Genomic DNA, 21,917 nt, shown 5'->3' with positions numbered 1-21,917 from the left:
AAAAATATAGAAGTGGCTTACCCTAAGGGTTTTGACCATTCTAAATCCATTTTTGTGTAATTTGAGGCAATACGGAGACTCGAGAACGCAATTTTGATTTATTGGGAAGTGTGCTTCAATTGTGAATTTGAGGTAAGTGAGACTTTAAGCTTTGGGTACTTGCTTTTCAAAACCCGTTTTAAAAATATGTTTTGTCTGCCTGGTCCATGTGTTGGGGCGAGCGTGTGCTTGGCAGAATCGGTGGTCCTTAAGGCCAACCGCATATACTTTATTTTCAAATAATCCAAAACTCTCTTTATAAATTATTTTGTGATGTGATATAGCTGTGAGCCATGATATTGGGGCATTGTGTATGCTTCCCTTAGCATTGTGTATGCTTCCCTTAGCATTGTGTATGCTTCTTGATTATATTGGGGCATTGTGTATGCTTCTCTTAGCATTGTGTATGCTTCTTGATTATATTGGGGCATTGTGTATGCGTCCCTTAGCATTGTGTATGCTTCCTAATATATTTGGCACATTGTGTATGTTGCCGTGGATTCATAGTGTTGACTAATTCTTTAACTGCCACTTATGACGGTTCGTAGTGTAAATTGTGTTGAGATATATAATATATTTGATAAACAGTGGTTTGGACCTTGGTTGCTATTATATAATGATATATTCATGTGCATAATATTTTTGTGCTTGTTGTGTGTTTGTATTTTCTAACACTTGTTCCAAGGGTATTTGAAGTGGCGGGTCGAGGATCTTACTGGGTTATATTTATGTATAACTCACTCCTTACCTGCATGTCCATGCAGATACTGTCGTTGAGAATGAGGCTGGTAATTGAAGACTTCGTGAGTGGATTTTGTTGCTGAGGTGAGCCACCGCATTGTTCTTGGAGGCAGCCATTTCAGCTTTATCTAGTTTATTTCTAGTTGTTTCTTTTATTTTGGGTTTACATGCCCGACACTCAAACTCATATAACTCTGCTAGATGCTCCATGGTCTTAGCGTGGGATGTGGGCTTGAGATTCTTTTTATCTTAGCGTTGGTTGGTTTTCATAAATCGATTATGGATTTGGTTGGCGACTATTTCGCATTTTTATCATTAATAACGTTGTTGAACCTGCACTTATTTTCTTTAAGTGCTTTTGTAAATGATTAAGAGTATGATATATGGTTCGCCTGGCGGATGGTGTCTGCTGGGTGTCAATCACGTCTAGCGGGAATTTTGGGATGTGACAATCTCATCCTGGATTACAAAGTGTGCATATCTGAGAGTGTGCGTATCTGACAGGAGCAGACATTGCTTAAGAAAGTCACATCTATCCAAACTTAAAATTTCAATTGTGTGAATTGCAATTCACACACTGTCTCCCTAACATAAGACAAGTAAAGAAAAATCAATAATAGAATATTACTCCCTCCGTCCCAATTTAAGTGTGTTACTTTTCTTTTGGTTTGTCCCTAAAAGAGTGTCTCTTTCTATAATTAGCAGGTTGATAATTCAAACATCTTATGTTGCAAGTTTAAAACCACAAGATTCAAATGACATTTTAGTACATTATACACATCTTTAATTTAGGACCACAAAATTTAATTGTGCACAGTCAACTAAGACACTTATATTGGGAAGGAGGGAGCAGAAACTACCTCAGGTGATATGTCAAGGTATACAACCAGATCTGGAGCTAACAACCCTACCTCTGGAGCCTGCGGCAAAAGATCTCATTGCTAAAACTTGTCTGAGAAACTAAATAGCAATGTTGAGGAAGTATGACATGATATCACCTTACAACATTCAATATCAAGTCCCTTGGCAGATGAGAATGCTACTCCAGAATAAGAATAGCGGTCAACAATGAGACTCGTTCTACTCCTCAGCTTGTCCTCCAGTTATTGGAAAGAAAATTTAGAACGACCTAAATGCAACAAGTTTGACAGAAGGCTAATAGTCATGATAACACTGAGTGGATTCGACTGAAAATTCTTACATAAAGAGTTGACATGAAAGTAAAACTGTTGGCTGCTAAACCAGGTAACACCATCCAGGTAATGACGACATAATTCATCACAATGTTGGTAAGTATAAATGAAGACTGGTACTTAATTTAAAGGAATAAAAAAGAAAGTAGCAGGTGAAAGATCATTAACACATCTGTTTGGTCAGAAGATCATAACATATTCCAAAAAACAAAGGTACTTACATTGATTCCAGAAGAAGGTGAGTTAAATGAAAGTCTTTCCACAACCTAAGATATATTATTTTTCTGCCACATGGGCTTCTGGCTCAAGTGCAGTTGGCACAAAGGTTTTAAACTTCAAGGAGTATTGACCCGCTCCTCCTCCCAGCACAAATACCATGCTTTGTTGGCAGCAGGGTTCGAACCATGCCATGCACCTTAACATTGCTTATTTATGTTATATTCTCTCAATCATTTTGCAGGATTTTCTTTCTTAGTTAGGTTGTCCTATTTGTTTTATTATTCGTTTTATTTATAGGTATGGAGCTTCCACGGGTGCCCCTACATCCGGGGCCAGAAGTGTACAATGTGTTAATACTCCAGGAGAAACATCGATCACAGGGTGTGTGGAATGGGATCTTGAAAGGACCGAAAGCGTGCCTAATTGCATGCCACTCGGATCTCAAAATTTGGAGGCACGTGAGGCGTCATCCTCACATCCTTGACTACTTTCGTAGGTGTGGATTTAGGGGAGTAGTAGAGATAGGATTTGTACCATATGACTGGGGAGTCATCACTGCACTTATACAGAGATGGCGTCCTGAGACGCACACCTTTCATATGCGTACGGGTGAGGCAACTATCACATTACAAGATATTGAGCTCATGTTTGGCATGGTTGTAGATGGTTACCCCTTGAATCAAGCTAATGCTAGAAATATAAACATTGTGGAGTGGCAACAGTTGATCCACGAGCTTACTAGTTGGCACCCGATGAGGATTGTTTTAACAGTGTTAGTAGGTTGGAAGTAAATAAATTAAATGAATATATGAATGGCTTAGATGCCATTACAGATCAGACCGCAAAAATTGATGTGCAAAAACGGGTTAGGTTGTACTTGCTATGGCTCTGGGGCGGCACGATATTTCCGGATAAGTCCGGTGACCTGCTTAATTTAGACTATTTGCTTGACAATGCGTGACCTTAACGCAATGAGTGCACAAGCTTGGGGAACGGCTGCACTGTCATATTTGTTTACTTGTTTGTGTCGCGCTTTGATGACCAAGGCCAAGGATGTGTGTGGATTCATTTCCTTGTTGCAGGTACGTGACCTTTAAAATTATATGATTTTATTTAGTTGTCTTATCTGAAAGTTATAAGCTTTCTATTTTTTTAAAAAAAAAATTAATATAGGTTTGGGCTTGGGAGCGAATTATACTGATGCAGCCACCACACATGGCTCTTGCACGAAAAAGGGCTCATCGTAGAGTCTGCGAAAATGAGGCACGTGATGTGCTAGCCATATGTAGGGATGTATTGGACAACCTAACAGATGGTCAGGTATTTTATCATAATTGTGGTTGTTATTGGCATTTTGATATATTAGTTACGCTTATGTGTCATTCATTATTTTATTATCATGTAATTTTATGTTCTTTTCATTTTCAATATTTTTTTTATGTTCTTTCTATCATAGTTTGTGTGGAAACCTTATTCAAAGGCCATTATTAATGGACTCCCCGAGTGGTGTCGGCGTGGCCGATATATTTGGATAACGCAGGTACCCCTCATTTGTGGAATCTATCGTGAGTGGCACATGGTAGACCGCGTTCTCAGACAGTTTGGTAGGAAGCAACATATTTCGAGACCATGTGTTGAGATTGATCCTTTTCATTACAAACGTGACAAGCGGTATGCCATAAAAGAGGAAGATGAACAACATTTTATGTGTACGGACTCTTTATGGGTTGATCGTCGACGAAGGTTAATTTTCGCCGAGTATCAAACTAAAGAGCCAGAGGCACTATCAGAGTACTTTTGTTGGTATCGACGTCACTCGCGCACTTTCATAGGAAATCCCCCGCATAATATGGATAGAGGAGACCAACACATGGCAGGCAGGCATGAGGCATTAGTACGTACATTACATTGCATTAGAGGTTTGATATTTTTATATGTGTCTTAGACCACTGTCAAATCTTATTATTTAATTTTTTTTAGGCTTCAGGACGTCAAGAATCGTACCAAGATCCCACCATGTCTAATGAAATGAAGGAATTAGCAGAGAAGTTTAGCCACATTAATACAGAGTCTATGGCTGCTGCCTCCCTGGGGACGATGTTGAGTTTCGCTCCAAATTATACACCATCGTCGGAGTACGTTGAGCCTCCTATTGTGCATGATTTACATCATCAACGTCCTAATGTACCTAGACCTGTGGCGCGTGGTAAAGGACGCCAAGCAGGTAACAAACAGGGGTCGAGGCCCTGTGGATCTCCAGTTGGTTGATGAAGATGAGGTTCATTTTGATCAAGATATGCCCAGCTTATCGATGCTTGCAGTTGATGATGCATATTATCCAATAATAGATTTTGATATGTCCAGCTCATCGATGTCTGCTCCCGAGGTTCCATGTGTCCAAACACCGGGCGTAATCACACCTGAGGGGCCTTTTCTGCCATTCGCATCGTCTCAACCTATTAGCCTCACAAGTATGGCCCAATGCTATGGTGTTCAGACAAGCACCTCTTATGGGATGACAACTGGTTTTCCTGCATTTGCTAGACATAGCTCTCCAAGTGGGAAGAGACTGACTTTTACTGATGTACAGACCTTAGAGCCATAGGTTCGCTTTTTATTCAAAGTATCTATCTATTAAGTTAAATTAAGAAGTCTTTAAGGGGTGATATAGGGTATATGGGTTCCAATCCGAGCTTATGAGTGATGTGGTGACTTGTGGTTGTTATGTGGTGTCTTGTTAGCGAAGTTTATTCTTGTTGGATTGCTTTGATGTTGTTGGTATATGGTATTGGAGGAAGTCCACGGGAGATGTTGTCCGATTATACGTAGAAAAGCTATTTGTATAATTCTTTTATGTCTTTTTTTATTGTAGTACAAAAATAACTTCTATTTTATATGGCATTTACAGGATGCGGTAGTGATACAAGAGGAGGTTCACCAACGTAGATCTAAACGAGAGTGCTGGCAAACTAAGTGTGTCACGGAGGAAAGAAGGGACAATGTAAAAATGTTTAGACTTGTGTTTCAAATAGTCACAAATTGTGTATTTGGTCATTGCACTTTATATGTAAACATGGAGTATAAGTTTAATTTCAAGGCACGTTGATCATTGCTCTTTAAATTCAAGGCTTACTAAAATATCTTCTAGGCTAAGTTACTCGGACTCTTCAGAAATTTCGTCGGGTGCGTGTCGGATCCTCCAAAAGTAGTGTATTTTTGGAGGATCCGACACGGGTGCGGCAACATATTTGGAGAGTCCGAGCAACTTAGCTCCCAAGTAATAAGGACACTAGCATCAAATATGAGAATTTATCAAGGACTATTTGTATTAGCAATCAATTCTCATATTTCATGCTAGTGTCTTGATTACCTGGGAGATATTTTAGTAAGCCTTGAATTCAAAGTGCAATGAATTCAAGCCTACTAACAAAGCGCAATGAATTCAAAGTGCAATGACCAACGTGCCTTGAAATTAAACTTATACTCCATGTTTACATATAAAGTGCAATGACCAAATACACATTGTGACTATTTGAAACACAAGTCTAGACATTTTTACATTGTCCCTTCTTTCCCCCGTGCCACACTTAGCTTGCCGGCACTCTTGTATCACTATTGCATCCTGTAAATGCCATACAAAATATAAGTTTTTTTGTACTACAATAAAAAAAGACAGAGGAATTATACAAGTAGCTTTTCTACGTAAAATCGGATATCATCTCCCCTGTAACAAGGACTTCCTTCAATACCATATACCAACAACAACATCAAAGCAATCCAACAAGAATAAACATCGCTAACAAGACACCGCATAACAACAACAAGTCACCATACCACTCATAAGCTCGGATTAGAACCCATATCACCCCTTAAAGACTTCTTAATCTAACTTACTTAATACATAAATACTTTGAATCATAAACGAAGTTGTGTCTCTAAGGTCTGTACATTCCGCATAGGAAGGTGTGAGAATCCAACATCAAATGCCATGGAAGACTATGCAAAATAAATAATATAGACACATAAAGTAGCCATTAAATAACTGAAATCAAACAAGATACAAACTATTTGAGTGGTTAGAATACTCACGTCGAAAAAACTCAATCTCGTCCCACTTGGAGAGTTATTTCTAGCGAATGTAGGAAAACCAACTATCATCCCATAAAAGGTACCTGTCTGAACACCATAGCGTTGGACCATACCTATGAGGCTAATAGGCTGAGACGATGCGAATGGCAGAAAAGGCCCCTCAGGTGTGATTACGCCCGTTGTTTGGACACGTGAAACCTCGGGAGCATACATCGATGAGCTGGACATATCACAATCTATTATTGGGTAATATGCATCATCAACTGCAGGCATCGATGAGCTGGGCATATCTTGATCAAAACGAACCTCATCTTCATCAACCAACTGGTGATCCACAGGGCCTCGACCCCGTCTGTTACCTGCTTGGCGTCCTCTACCACGCGCCGCAGGTCTAGGTACTTAAGGACATTGACGACGTGAAACATACACAGTAGGCAGCTCAACGTACTCCGACTATGGTGTATAATTCGGAGCGAAACTCAACATTGTCCCCGGGGAGGCAGCAACCATAGACTTTGTATTAATGTGGCTAAAATTATCTGCTAATTCCTTCATTACATTAGACACTGTGAGATCTTGGTACGATTCTTGATGTCCTGAAGCCTACAAAATATTAAATAATAAGATTTGACAATGGTCTAAGACACATATAAAAATATCAAACATCTAATGCAATGTAATGTAAGTACTAATGCCTCATGTCTGTTTGCCATGTGTTGGTATCCTCTATCTTTACTATGAAAGTGTGCGAGTGACGTCCATACCAACAAAAGTACTCTAATAGTGCCTCTGGCTCTTCAGTTTGATACTCAGCGAAAATTAACCTTCGTCAACGATCAGCCCATAAAGAGTCCGTACGCATAAAATGTTGTTCATCTTCCTCTCTTATAGCATACCACTTGTCACGTTTGTAATGAAAAGGATCACTCTCAACACATGGTCCCGGAATATGTTGCTTCCTACCAAACTGTTTGAGAATGCGGTCTACCATGTGCCACTCACGATAGATTCCACAAATGAGGGGTACCTGCGCCATCCAAATGTCTCGGCCATGCCGACACCACTCGGGGAGTCCATTAATGATGGCCTCTGAATAAGGCTGCCACACAAACTATGATAGAAAAAACATAAAATTACATGATAATAAAATAATGAATTATACATAAGCGTAACTATTATATCAAAACGCCAATAACAACCATAATTATGATAAAATACCTGACCATCTATTAGTTTGTACAATACATCCCCACATATGGCTAGCACATCACATGCCTCATGTCACACCCTCATCTTGATAGGGCATGATGGGCACCCGACTCCCTTCAGAGTCGAGCGAACCCTTAAACATTCGCTTTACGAAAACCTGTCATTTCAAGAACTTTTAAACACATGAAACTTTTCCAAATAGAGGCCATTATCTTTATACAAATTATAAAAAAACTTTCAATCAATTACGTACTTTTTACCAACTGAAATCATCTAAAAATACATACTCTTTTAACATCTATAAATGATCCGCACTTCTCGACGCCTTATCCACAGGACACTATCTGCAAAGTCTCTAACACATACAAAACACCATAACAAAGGTACTCGACTTGGCAATACTCCGAACTGAGATGGAGCTCGCCAATCCCGCTGGAATACCTTCTAGCAAAATCTTCTACTCACCTAGGTGTACCTGCGTGGCATGAAACGCAGCCCCCGAAGAAAGGGGGTCAGTACGGAATATGTACTGAATATGTAAAGCGGGAATAAATGATAACCATCGCATAATTTAGGAAAGAAGAAATCATAACCAACCCAATACCTGCAGCCTTCGCTGGAAGAAACGTAAATATGTACGCAAATCTCAAGCAGGCTTCAAGTAAATAATTGCAATCTAACTAACATTTTCAAAATAAGTAATGTAATCTAACACACCTCCTTTAAGTGAATAATGCAATGCAACACACGTGCCGCTTCCGGCAAATTAATGATGGCCCCTTCGGGTAGCCGCTTCCGGCTCTATATCAATAATGGCCCCTTCGGGCAGCCGCTTGCGGCTCTATATCAATAATGGCCCCGTCGGGCAGCCGCTTCCGGCTCAACATCAATAGTGGCCCCTTCAGGCAGCCGCTTCTGGCTCTATATCAATAATGGCCCCTTCGGACATGAATACAAATATGCAAATGTATGGAAATCTCTTTTAAAGAAAATCCATAACATAAACTAAGGCCACGTGTCACATAGCACACTCAGACATAAACTGAGGCCATAGCGCACCCAGGCGTAAGCTGAGGCCATAGCTCACTCAGGCACGAGCTGAGGCCATATATCATATAGCACACTTAGCTACGTCATGAAGTCATCTAGTGACTTAGGCTTGAAAATCTCGCACCCCCTTCGGAGTGGTTTTTGGAAAGTCTAAATAATAAAATCTCGCACTCCCTTCGGAGTGGTTTTGAAAATCGACTTTATGTTTCCTTTAGTACAAAACTAGTTTTCTTGAAATCATTAGTAAACCACAAACACGTTTCAAGTAAATCCGAGTTAGTCTACGAAAGTTACGAGCTTTTGAAGTACGGAACCTTCTAAAAACATTTCATAAGCCATATTTCGAAATTCAAGTATTATTCATATTAGGAAACTTCTGAATAATGTTTTGGACCAAATCAAATAGGGACCTTAAGATCATATTTAAGTATCAAAATATTCATCAAAGACTTTAGTCATATCGATTTTTTTTCGAACAACATTCGGAAATATACCCACTAAAATCTTTGAACGTCATGTATATACATATCAAACCATATGGAGTACTTATGGAAATCAAAGACATCGGCCTTCCTAGTGGCGCTAAGAATAGAATTTTCCTTAGAATCATACATATACGTTATTTGTTCATTTCATAAAGGTCATGCCAAAAGAAAGAATGGTAGGCTCTACATACCTGTCAGTGACTTAGTCGTGGATCCTTTTCGCCTCGTCGCCCTTTTAGCCTATTTATATAAAAGTAACGTTATCGTTAGTAACTATATTTTCTAGTCCACAATTCTATAACCCATTTCTTATCGAACCTATATTTTAGTTTATATATCCCCATTTAGGGTTTTTTATTATCTAAAAATCTAGCGAAAATCCGGCAGCACTTCCCCTATACATTCGCCTATCCCAAATTTTCAATCGCCCTCCTGTTGACACAGAAATACCAACAACAACATATGGATATAATCATATCTTCAATTCCTTCAATTCAACGAAAACAACATCATATTCACATCAACAAAATTCCAACTTTAACTTTCTAATCTTTTCGCCATATAATCCATGATAATAACAACCAATCTACTAATTAAACTTCATTTACCATAGCTAGTTTAAATTGGCGCCATACGGCTCAAACTCCACTTCCATATCAACATACACAACTCTTGCAATTTCTTCCACATCCACCAATTCATACAAAGACTAATCATCTTCTAAAATATGTAGGAAAATATTAAACCTTACCTTAATAGTAGCGCCGTGAATAGTGACGCCGTGAACAGTACCCCGCCGTGAATAGTAGCCCGTGAACAGTTTGCCGCCGTGAACAGTGCCGCCGCCGTGAACAGTGCCCGAACCTCTCTCTCAATTCTCTATCCACAAGATTAAAAAAATGATCTTTTGTTGCTGAATTTTTCTGGAAATATTGGAAACTTTTGTGCTGAAAAAAAATGAGATTTTTGTCCCTTAAAAAGGAATGCTGAAGTCGGTTTCACTGTAGCTACAGTACTGTAGCGGTACTGTAGCGGTGCCGCGGGAATGTTGTTTCTGCATCGACAGTTCAGTTTGTAACGTCTATAATTCCCTATTCCGATGTCCTATCAATGAACGGTTTGTTGCATTACAAACTAGACTCAACGAACTTCATTTTAGGATTTTGAAATACCTTAAAACTCCACATATACTATGAGGTATGCTCATGCCTCCAAAGTTGACTAAAACCCGTCTCGCGTTTCTCAAATTTTCGTCGAACTTATTTTCTTCAATTTGCTCGATCTCGAAATATTCTGAAATTATCCATACATGGTATTTATCACTTATTACACTAATAATGGCCATGTTCTCGTGTTTCAAAGTACTTTTTCCCGATTACGACTTACGAGAATTCACCCGTTTTCTTCGTTGTTACGTACTTTTCATGGCTTGTGCCTTTCAAAGCATCCTGGGATGTATCCGATACCCCATTACTACGATGAGGTACATGCCATACTCATGCACTGGAAATGCGAGGTATAACACCTCATTTTCGCAGACTCTACGATAAGTCCACTTTCGTGCAAGAGCCGTGTGTGGTGACTGCATCAGTATAATTCGCTCCCAAGCCCAAACCTATATTAAAAAAATAAAAATAAAATAGAAAGCTTATAACTTTCAAAAAAGACAACTAAATAAAATCATATAATTTTAAAGGTCACGTACCTGCAACAAGGAAATGAATCCACACACATCCTTGGCCTTGGTCATCGAAGCGCGGCACAGACAAGTAAACAAATATGACAGTGTAACCGCTCCCCAAGCTTGTGCACTCATTGCGTTAAGGTCACGCATTGTCAAGCAAATAGTCTAAATTAAGCAGGTCACCGGACATCCGGAAATATCGTGCCATCCCAGAGCCATAGCAAGTACAACCAAACCCGCTTTTGCACATCAATTTCTGCGGTCTGATCTGTAATGGCATCTAAGCCATTCATATATTCAACTAATTTATTTACTTCCAACCTACTAACACTGTTAAAACAATCCTCACCGGGTGCCCAACCAGTAAGCTCATGGATCAACTGTTGCCACCCCACAATGTTTATATTTCTAGCATTAGCTTGATTCAAGGGGTAACCATCTACAACCATGCCAAACATGAGCTCAATATCTTGTAATGTGATAGTCGCCTCACCCGTACGCAGATGAAAGGTGTGCGTCTCAAGACGCCATCTCTGTATAAGTGCAGTGATGACTCCCCAATCATATGGTACAAATCCTACCTCTACTACTCCCCTAAATCCACACCTGCCAAAGTAGTCAAGGATGTGAGGATGAAAAGGATGACGCCTCACGTGCCTCCAAATTTCGAGATCCGAGTGGCGTGCAATTAGGCAGTCTTTCGGTCCTTTCAAGATCCCATTCCACACACCCTGTGATCGATGCTTCTCCTGGAGTATTAGCACATCGTACACTTCTGGCCCCAGATGTAGGGGTACCCGTGGAAGCTCCATACCTATAAATAAAATGAATAATAAAACAAATAGGACAACCTAACTAAAAAAGCAAATCCAGCAAAATGATTGAGAGAATATAACATAAATAAGCAATGTTAAAATAGACTTTGCCATTTTTTAGCAAAGGGGGTCTGTTCTTTCGATAATGTTTTAAAAAAAAATAATCCAGGCACCAAAAGAAAATCTCCTACAACATTTTATTTGTCTTCTTTCTTGTTCTCTTTTTCTTATTTTTGGTTGGGTGGGATAGAAAAGAAAGGGAGCATACAACATATAATGTAGACATCGTATTTCATATTCTGATTTAATATTTGAATGCAAAATAATCCACAAAAATAGCAAATTTAGGTTCAACAACCCACGAAAATAACAGTAAGTCAGTAACATAACACAAATTTCTTCAAAAGTGCTACTTAACAAATCAGACCTTTTATATAACAATACTTCTAACAATCATGTTTAAAGTTCAAATAAAAATCACACAATCAAAAAATTAAAAATACATACAATCAAGATATATAAGATAAACAGGTATCATACATCTACCATAAATACACAATATTATATGAGTTAGAAAAAATACCTTAATTTAGATAGCAACAAAAAGTTTTTGATGAAGAAATTGGTTCAAAAATTATACCACAACGCAGAGAATAAAAAAATTTAAAAAGATAACAAATGAAGGAGAAGGAGAAGATTTTTAGAGGAGAAAGGAAGTAAGTAACAATGGTGAAGAAGGCAGGAGGAAGAAAGTAAAAATTAGGGCTCGTAAGATTTGGGGGTTCTGATATCTCGTGGACAGCAGAACGTGTTACAAAATATATATTTTGTAAAACGATGGCTGGTCCAGGTTTGACAAAATATAAATTTTGTAAAACGTGGACCAGCCAACGTTTTACTTATAATTTATTTATTTTTTAAAATTGATATCTGACAAAGAAAAAAAATTGGGGTATAACGTAGCACCCTCCACGATAAACCCCTTTTGATTTATCGTGGAAAGAGCAAACGCCCTTTGTATTTTTTGTGGCAAATTATGCCCTTTAGGCTCCAGACTCTATTGCAATAGCCATGTTACACCTCTATATCATTTGCAATAGCCATGTTACACCAAAAAATAGTAACGAGATGCATACGTACTTAATAATAATTACAGATTCAAACTCGCTCTCAAAAATTCGTGCATACTTTTATAACTCTATTTTTAGATATTTGAATTATAATTAGCCGAATCCCAGCACCCGTGTCCATACCTGGATCCGTACCCCCGAATCTTAAAATTTAGATCATGAAGGATCCGACCTCTAGATCCGCACCCGTATCGGACACCCGCACCCAAGTCCGAGCAACTTAGGAAACAACTTAAGATGGCTGAAGACCAAGAACACATATTGTACTTTCTCAGTTTGTTATGCCCATATTCTCCCAGAACGATGACAATTGATGCAGAGAACTTTATTAAGTAGTTATTTTAAATTGAAAACTAGCATAGACAATTTCAGGACCTCTTAGTTTCTCTTTCAATCTGTGCCTAAATACTTTTTCACAGAGGACATGCCAATATATAATGTACTCCTAACAAGCAGATGACTTCTGTCTATCAGGCACTCTAGGCATCACCTTTTGCAAAATACATATTGCTGTACCAATTAGGTCATATGAATTGAAATACCTCTTATCCCAACAATTTGGGCTGAAGAGAAGATGGATTGCATGGTCATCCAACTGCGCCTTGTTAGCAAGATAAGAAGAAATCATTTTCCCAACACCTGTATCTCTATCGGGGAATCTCCATGATTCAACTGAATGTCCTTGCTCATCGAGGTACTTGTATAGTCTGCTAGATTGTGATGTCTTCCAACAGCGGTCAAGCCCTTCTAAAATAATTAAGGCACCTCTTGAAGTGCTGTTAACTTTGTTTTCCATATGAATATTTCTTGAAGGCTTAAAAGGTAACATCAAACTTGATCTAGACTTCAATGACCCCTCAGCCGCTACTACACCAAATTTTCTGGGGAAAAAAACAGACACTGTATTTAGAACAGAGCTGTTGCAACCAAACAAGTTTACTCCGCGACTTTAATTCTCCTGTATAAATAAAATATATGACATACTACATAAGTTAAGTCCAATGATGCATAGAGCAAACCTATGAAGTTCCGATCATTTAACTTATGTCATTAAAACCACAACTCTAACATGTAGGCACTATACATAGTATAGGAAACAATGCACAGATAATGTATTATGCTCTTAGCGGAACTTTTTTCTAGCAAAATATGTGTATTGCTTACTTAAATGTGTTGCATCCACAAATACATGAATTTACATCTTAGATATAGACAGAAATGTATATACAGTCCTTGCTTCATATAATCTCGTACTTGTCACTAAGAGGTTCATTTATGCAATAATACTAGTAGTAAAGGATCTCAATGGCAATTGATAAAGAAATGGCAAATGGACAAAGGACAAACACAAGTCATCAAACAATCATAGTAAATTCAATTGCAGGAAGTAGGACCTCTAAAGTCCAAACTAAGGGTGAATTTACCTTGGGCCAAGCAGCATAATCCGACACCACTTCGTCAAATTGTTTTACTAAATACACAAGTAAATAATATGCAAAAATATATCAGATAAACAAAATGACACCACTAAACAGCTAAAGTGTCTTAGCTCACTGGTTCAGTGCCTCTTCTACCTAGCTTACGCAGAAAAGTTGGGAGTTTGATCCTCATTTGCAACCTGTATTATAAAATTTTGGACCTCAGTTGTTGTTTTAAACGTAATGCTTAGAAGGGATCGAACCCTGATGTATTTAAAGGTGACAAAGAAACCACTAAACTTGTACTCTTTTTTGCCTTAAACCAACAAAAGTTAGACATATTATAAATGAGGCTATTAGAAATATACTTCAACAAGTGTAAATTCGTGGAGGCGATCGTAGTAATGTACTTGAATTATGTTTGTTAACATGATCTAAATATTTTTTTAAATACAATGTCGTTATAATGATTTGTTTACATGTTCAGGTTCTTAAATATCAATACCGCTTACAAACAATTATGCGTATGCCCCTAGTCTAAACTACCCCACTAGCATATAAGTAGAGGTACCAAGGACATAAAAAACGATGAATGATTTTGTCGTATCCAGACTAATACCAATATAAGTCATTTCATGAATAAAATGTGACCAGTTAACTAACCAACAAAACCACTTGTTACAAGTAAGATATTCTTGTTGTTGCATTGAAAGAGATAAATGTTGACAAATCTAGCAAACATTGAACTTGGTAAAAACGAAATGGTTGAATAATTGAAAAATGAGATTATTCAGGAATACACATTATCTTACAGTTTCTACATGACCATATGAAATTGAGATCAACCATGACATCCAGATACAAAATCTTTTTACTCCCTCTGTCCCAATTTATGTCGCATCCTTTCCTTTTTTAGTCTATCTCAAAAAGAATATCACCTTTTTATAATTAGAAACAACTTAATTTTAAAATTTCCCTTTTACCCTAAATGAAATGATTTATCGCCACACAAATATCTAATATTTATTTTAGTTCACAAATTTCAAAAGTCTTTCTTTCTTTCTTAAACTTTGTGTCAAGTCAAATAGTGTCACATAAATTGGAACGGAGGGAGTACTAAAGTAAGAAATTGAGCATTGAGACAACTTAAAAAGGTAAAATTGCAGGCATATCTCATCTCACCATGAAACCTATAATTAATTAAATTTCACGAAAATAATCGCTCGTTACTCCAAAATCCGATGGTCTAATATACCCTATTGGCAGTACACTACACCAAACAACTTTTAGTAAATATACTCTGATGCAGACTGAATGAAGCAAATACAAAACAGAGGAAAAACTAAAAGGAAAGCTACAACTAATTAGCTAATTACGGCTAGGGTATATTTTCATAGATGAAAGCAATTACAAATGGGAACATTACAACATATAGCATCCCTAAAACCCTAGCTGACTCACCATTTCCCTTTAAGAGATAAGGTAGTACAGTACTATTTGCTGGAAAGAGATAAAGGACTAGATAGGGGCCCTTCCTATAATGTTAGGGTCTAGTGTGAAAATAAAAGAACTCTTTAATTAAAACCTAGGGGACTTAATTGAACATACCACTTAGCTATTCTTTTAACTAACTTAACCGCCACGTCCAACCTCGCAAGCCTGAGGTACAATTACTGAAACATCAATTTCTTCTTCTTTCTTCTTTCTTCTCTCCCACCTCAATCTGCATCATTTCTCCCTCCTTAAAAACTTCCTTGTCCTCAAGGAAGAATGAAGGAAACCTTGTTCTGATCACATGATAATCCTCCTAGGTAGATTGCTCCTTGGGCATGTCCTTCCACTGAATCAGAAGTTGTGCTATAGCCTTGTTTCCTTTTTTGATCATCCTTCTTTCTAGGATTTTCTAAGGCTCGACACAATAAGGACTAGCAAGATCAATAATAGGAGGGTGGGTGAATTGAGCTGGAACTTCATAGCACATTTTCAGTTGAGAAACATGGAAAGTTGGATGGATAGCCACATGATGGGGGAGTAATAGTTTGTAAGCGACTGGTCCTATCACACCCCTACTAGGAGTATGACGGGCTCCGACCCACAGGCCGGGAACCACCTGACTTATCCGTTACTTTGAACATTATAAACCATAACTCAAAGAACACCCGCACACAGAAAAGGTCCAAAATAGGAATATCCGCTCATTCAGCACATATGTATGTATGCGGACCGACAAGGTCGCCACAACATAACGTATATCATAAAGCCGGCAAGGCTAACAGTAAAGTATCAAGAGCTCAAAATAAGGCCGGCAAGGCCACCAATATATTAGACAACAATATGAACCGGTGGAGCTGTAAAAAATCTAACTGTACACACACGTCTACGAGCCTCTACATAGAATACAATGATCATAAGGACAATACCAAATAGACTGCAGCTCCGAAGTAAGTGAAGTGCTCCTGAGAATCCGCTGATAGAACACTTACGGGTCTAATCCGTCTTCCTACCTACTTGTGGGCATGAGCGTAGTGTCCACAAGAAGGGATATCAGTACGAATAATGTACTGAGTATGTAAGGCATGAATAACAACATAATATAGACATGAAAGGTAACATGGAATAAAAGAGATAACCTGTACATCTGGATGCCTCATAAGGCGGATACAATGCATGCTTAGCCTTTAAAAAAAATATTTTTATACATATACATAGTACCATGCCCTGCCATTAAGGCTCGGTGTCATATATATAGTATCATGCCCGGCCATTAAGGCTCGGTGTCATATATATAGTATCATGCCCGACCATTAAGGCTCGGTGTCATATATATAGTATCATGCCCGGCCATTAAGGCTCGGTGTTATCATCATTAGCCCGCGTCCAGGCCTCCCGCGTCCGAGGCAATATCATAACATGCCCACTGCAGTGGTGTGCACATCTACGTGCCATTCCCGATCGACTATAGCACGACACGGTGTGAGAAAATACATACATATATATATATATATATATATATATATATATATATATATATATATATATAAAGCATGCATGAGAGCCAAATAAAAGCTATAAATACTTCGGAGTAACGTAAGGTCGGTAGCCTTCGATATTCATTATGGAATTATCATCATCGCTATATCTCACCTTGAAGGAACAATTATTATAAGGTGAGATCAACAACAGTGAATAAAATCGAGAAAAAATCATGAAATAATCTCCATAATCTCATAATAGTATTAACATCATAAGCTTTGGAATTTCTAGAATTAAAATCGTCATCATCATAATCATCATAGAAACATTCTCGTCTTTAACATCGTCATTCATATTGTAAAAACATGTCCGTTGTTGTTGTCATAAAAGCTTATAAAATCATAAATCTTTGACTCGGAAAATAGGGACATTTGGGAAAACATTTATGGATTATCAAGAAAAAAGTCATGCCTTTGAATCATGAACTCTAACTTTTTGAAGTAATGAGGTTATGAAACATATGTAAGGAATAATAACATAGGAGTTTCTAGAAATAGGACCATCATCGTCATAAAACCTATTTTTCTTTAGCAGCATAACAACTCTATGAATCATGAATCTCTATCTTTTGAGAATAAGAATGTTCTTGGAAGACAGTTATGGATTCACAGAAAGGAATGATGGGACATTTGGAAAACACCTATTGGATTCATAAGAAAGTAATCATGCCTTTAGAAGAAAGAGGAATAGCCTTAACATACCTGGAAGATAATTTCTCGACTTCCAACTTACTTCCTGTCTTGCGATTCACTTAAGATTATTCGTAGCCTCGTAATCTACATATACGACCATCCATACTATTGTTAGGCTCATCGTCATATGCTCGTCTTAAACCCTTAATTAAAATCCATTTAGAATCTGCCGAAATTCGGGCAGCATCTCCCCTGTTTATATGCCTAGCCCGAAATCACAATCCAATAACCAACAACAATACCAACATCCATAACATCATCTCCAACACCATTATGTATCATAAAACATCTTTCCAATTTTCACAACTAACCAACCCGCTATACGATTATTTAACGACTTTATCTTCGTGAATAAACCAAAAATAATATTAATAAGCAGAGATTCATACCTTATTCTTACTAGGACAGCAATATCTTCAGTGTTTGCCAAGAATCCAAACCGAATCCACCGCAAAACAAGACTACAAACACAACCACGCTCTACCCGGACATAAACTACTACTCCGCTACTTGAAAATTTCTCACTTTTTGATTCTCTCACTCCCTCTTCTGATTTTTCTGGATTTTTCTAGGAAAAATCTGATGAAAAAAGGGGTTATTACCATTTATATAGGGTCAAATTCGGGTCTGGTACTGTAGCAGTACTGTAGCAAGGTGGTTACTGTAGCAGCACTGTAGTAGTGTTGTTTCTGCTCTGTCAGCCTAACTTGTAACGTCCATAATTCTCTATTCCGATGTCGTATCGATGAGCGGTTTATTGCGTTGAAAACTAAACTCGACGAACTTCATTTTAGGCCTTTGAAACACCTTAAAACTCCTCATATGCCTGGAGATATGCCCTTCCAAATTTGACCCAAAATGCTTCCCTTAATTCTGCCAATTTTTTTTTTCAAATTTTCGGCGAACTTATTTGGCAAAATACATCAAAACACCCCTAAACTATACCCAAAATGTTGATATCACACCTAAACTATACGAGCGACCTATTACACACCTTAACATCTTAAAAGTAATATTTTTTACCCCTGCAGAGCTGATATGGCATAAATAAAATTTATAATTCAAAAATAGGCAAGTGAAGTCAAATTAAAATAATTTTTTAAAAAAAATTATTCCTCCACCACCACTGCCCCCCCCCCCCCCCAAAACCCCACCCCACGCTACCCCCATCTCTTCCAGCTTCAAACCACCGCCACCGCCACTGCCACCCCGCCCTCCCTTCTCCTCCACCTTCACGCCACCCTACACCGCCAAACCCTTTTTCTTCATTTCGCCAACACCACCCTCCCCACCGCCGTTCTCCTCCCCCTCCCCAGTCAAACTCCACCACCAAAGCAACAATCCTCCATTGGTATACTTGTGAAATTTCCATTGATGTAACGTTGATAGCAAATCTGTTGCCATCTAACGTTGATAGCAAATATGTTGCCATCTAACGTTGATAGCAGCAGTAGCAGTAATTTATTACTCCGTCCAAAATGGCACCAAATCTCTAATCTGTTGGTGCCATCTGACGTTGATAGCAGTAGAGATTTGGTGCCATTTATTTCTAATTTGTTGTCCCTCAATCCTCCTTGTCATTCTCTTTAAAATGAAGAAGTCAAAATTAAAATGAAGAAGGCGGGGCAGTGGTTCCTCCTTGGCAGTGACGGAGAGGACGAGCAGTGGTTGCAGCAGTGAAGCATGAAGGGCTTGGGGAGTCGGGGGTCGGGGTGGGGCGCGGGGTAAGGGGTGGTGGGGGTGAAATGGAGAATAAGGAAAAATAAAATAGTGCAAATTAAAAATAAAAAAAAATAAAAAAAAGTACCGAAAATAATAAAATGTATTTTATTTCCACGTGGCGCTAACGTGGCATGCGCGTGTGGAACACCACACGCTGTGAAAGTGGTATAATACCTTGCAGGGTGGTCTTAAATTCACTTTTAAGATGTTAAGGTGTGTAATAGGTCGCTCGTATAGTTTAGGTGTGATATCGACATTTTGGGTATAGTTTAGGGGTGTTTTGATGTATTTTGCCAACTTATTTTCTTTGATTTGCTTGGTCCCAAAATCTTCCAAAACTCCCCTTACATATGCTATTTTTCATTTATTATACTTGGTAATGGTCATGTTCTCGTGTTTCAAGGTTGTCCTTCCCGGTTACGACTTACGAGATCGTAATTCATCCTTTATTCTATTGTCACGTACTTCCCATGACTTGTATCTTCCAAACATCATGGATGTCTCCAATGCTCCATTACAACGGTGAAGTACGTGATATGCTCATGCTCTGAAAGTGTGAGGTGTAACATTCTCCCCCCCCCCCCCCCCCCCTTCAAAAACATTCGTCCTCGAATGTTGAGGTAGAGCTCGCTCTGAGGTAGATGTCAATGTTCTTACCTGTATTTGTCGATATTTACTTTACTTACTTGTAGTATTACTTGCTCATTTAAAACTGAACTTATCTGAATTGCGTAGTTTATCCTTCTTCTTTTGTAGCCAAAATTTATGCCCGTACTCAAGGTCATTCCTTTCCTTATTATCTGTCTGTCTACTAACTCTTTATGTTTTATCGTTCTCATTGTATCTTCAGCCTTCATTATTTACATTCTTGTATGCCCTATCATCCAGTACTTACCACATACTTTTATCCAAAAAAAATTTCCCATCTTCTTTTTATTCAGAAATCCTTGTTCTCTTCGATCTCCATGTATCTTTCTTACGTTTTACAGATGTCCTGGGCCTTTTATCTTCTTGGAGTTTACTTATTCTTATTTTTCCTCCCTTAAAGATAACCTCAAGACTAGTCACATTTTAGCATCCTTTGCTTCCTATAGCAGTCGAATTAATCTTTGCGGTACTTTATCTTTTAACTAGTTTAACACTGAAATGTTTCACTTAATTTCTCTTTCCTTCAATTGGACTTCTGGCACTTGGCTAACTAACGGTAATTCTTGTACTTAAAACCTCTTCTTTAATGATTCCTTTCCTTCAATTTACTCTTAAAGTTTCTAATCCTTAGTTCAGCTAATAACTTAGGGGTGAATTCAGAAATTTGTCGAAGAATAACCAAGATTCCTAGTCATGCAGAGAATTCGAATCTTTTCATTCTTTCCTTTGTCTGTAACCTTCATTCATCCCTTTTTCCAATAAGAGCCATCATGTTGCTTCTTCCATGAGGTCGCTTTGTCAGCCGCTTGTTCCAATCAAACGTGATATCCTTTGATCATTTCCTTTGGGGTTCTCCTTCTACTTTTAACCTTTGCCCGATTCTCACTTAATCCGTCTTTCCATAGTTTGACACGCTCATCTATCATTTCGGTTTATCAATCAAGCGAATCTCTTAATTCCTTAAATGTCCATCTCCTTTATTTATATCCTTGAATTAGTTTCCTGCAATCTTATCTTCGTCTATTTCCACGACTTCACCTTCCGTTGACTTAGTCCCTCCTGTCTCGTAGCCCTCTATTTCTCTGCTAGTGAGCAACTTTCTTATTCGGATGTCACTTTTCCTTGCTCGCTTCTCTAGTGCTACTTTAGATTATCCCTTTTAGTAATAGTCGATTTTACATACATATCATCTCCTTGTTAATTCTTTGGTCGGACTCCTTAATTCCTTGCATTGTCATCATAGTTCTGCCTATGGTAGTGCCCAGATGGTTTGCAATAGAATTTCCTTGCTAAGGGCTTATTATTCTCATTAATTACTTTACTTCAGATTACTCATCCAATGCGTCAAAAATACCATAGCCAAGGGATTTATATTCAAATGGGACTCAATTCAACCCATACAACAACCTCAGCACCATCCTTTATACACTTGTATACAACATTTTCTTGTCATCATTGTTATCCCTCATAACAAGATTATACTTACAAGTTACAACATACTAATTCTCATATCCCAAGCTAATCTACTATTCAAAATATCTTCAAATCTATGTTTGAATCTTTCCTCCAATTTCCTCTCCTCCAGTCTTATCATCATTACAAACTAACTCATAAGTTTGAGACTAAAATAAAATCTTACTTAACCATAACTTCCTTTCAATGCGAGTGTGCTTCCCTCTTTAAGTCCTTGGCTCTCCTATACCAGCGGCTAATTGAGACTTATCTAGCTTCCATTCTTCTTCAAATATTT

General features: G+C 38.1%; 1 pseudogene; it reads right to left on the bottom strand.

Annotated features, from left to right (window-relative positions):
- LOC132639503 (thymidylate kinase-like) overlaps window positions 1-19,229 on the bottom strand; it is a 43,536-nt pseudogene extending 24,307 nt beyond the window's left edge.
- Window positions 19,230-21,917: the final 2,688 nt, after the last annotated feature.

This window comes from Lycium barbarum, chromosome 5, assembly GCF_019175385.1.
Source record: "Lycium barbarum isolate Lr01 chromosome 5, ASM1917538v2, whole genome shotgun sequence".
Taxonomy (NCBI): domain Eukaryota; kingdom Viridiplantae; phylum Streptophyta; class Magnoliopsida; order Solanales; family Solanaceae; genus Lycium; species Lycium barbarum.
This window is presented reverse-complemented; position numbering and strand designations above follow the sequence as displayed.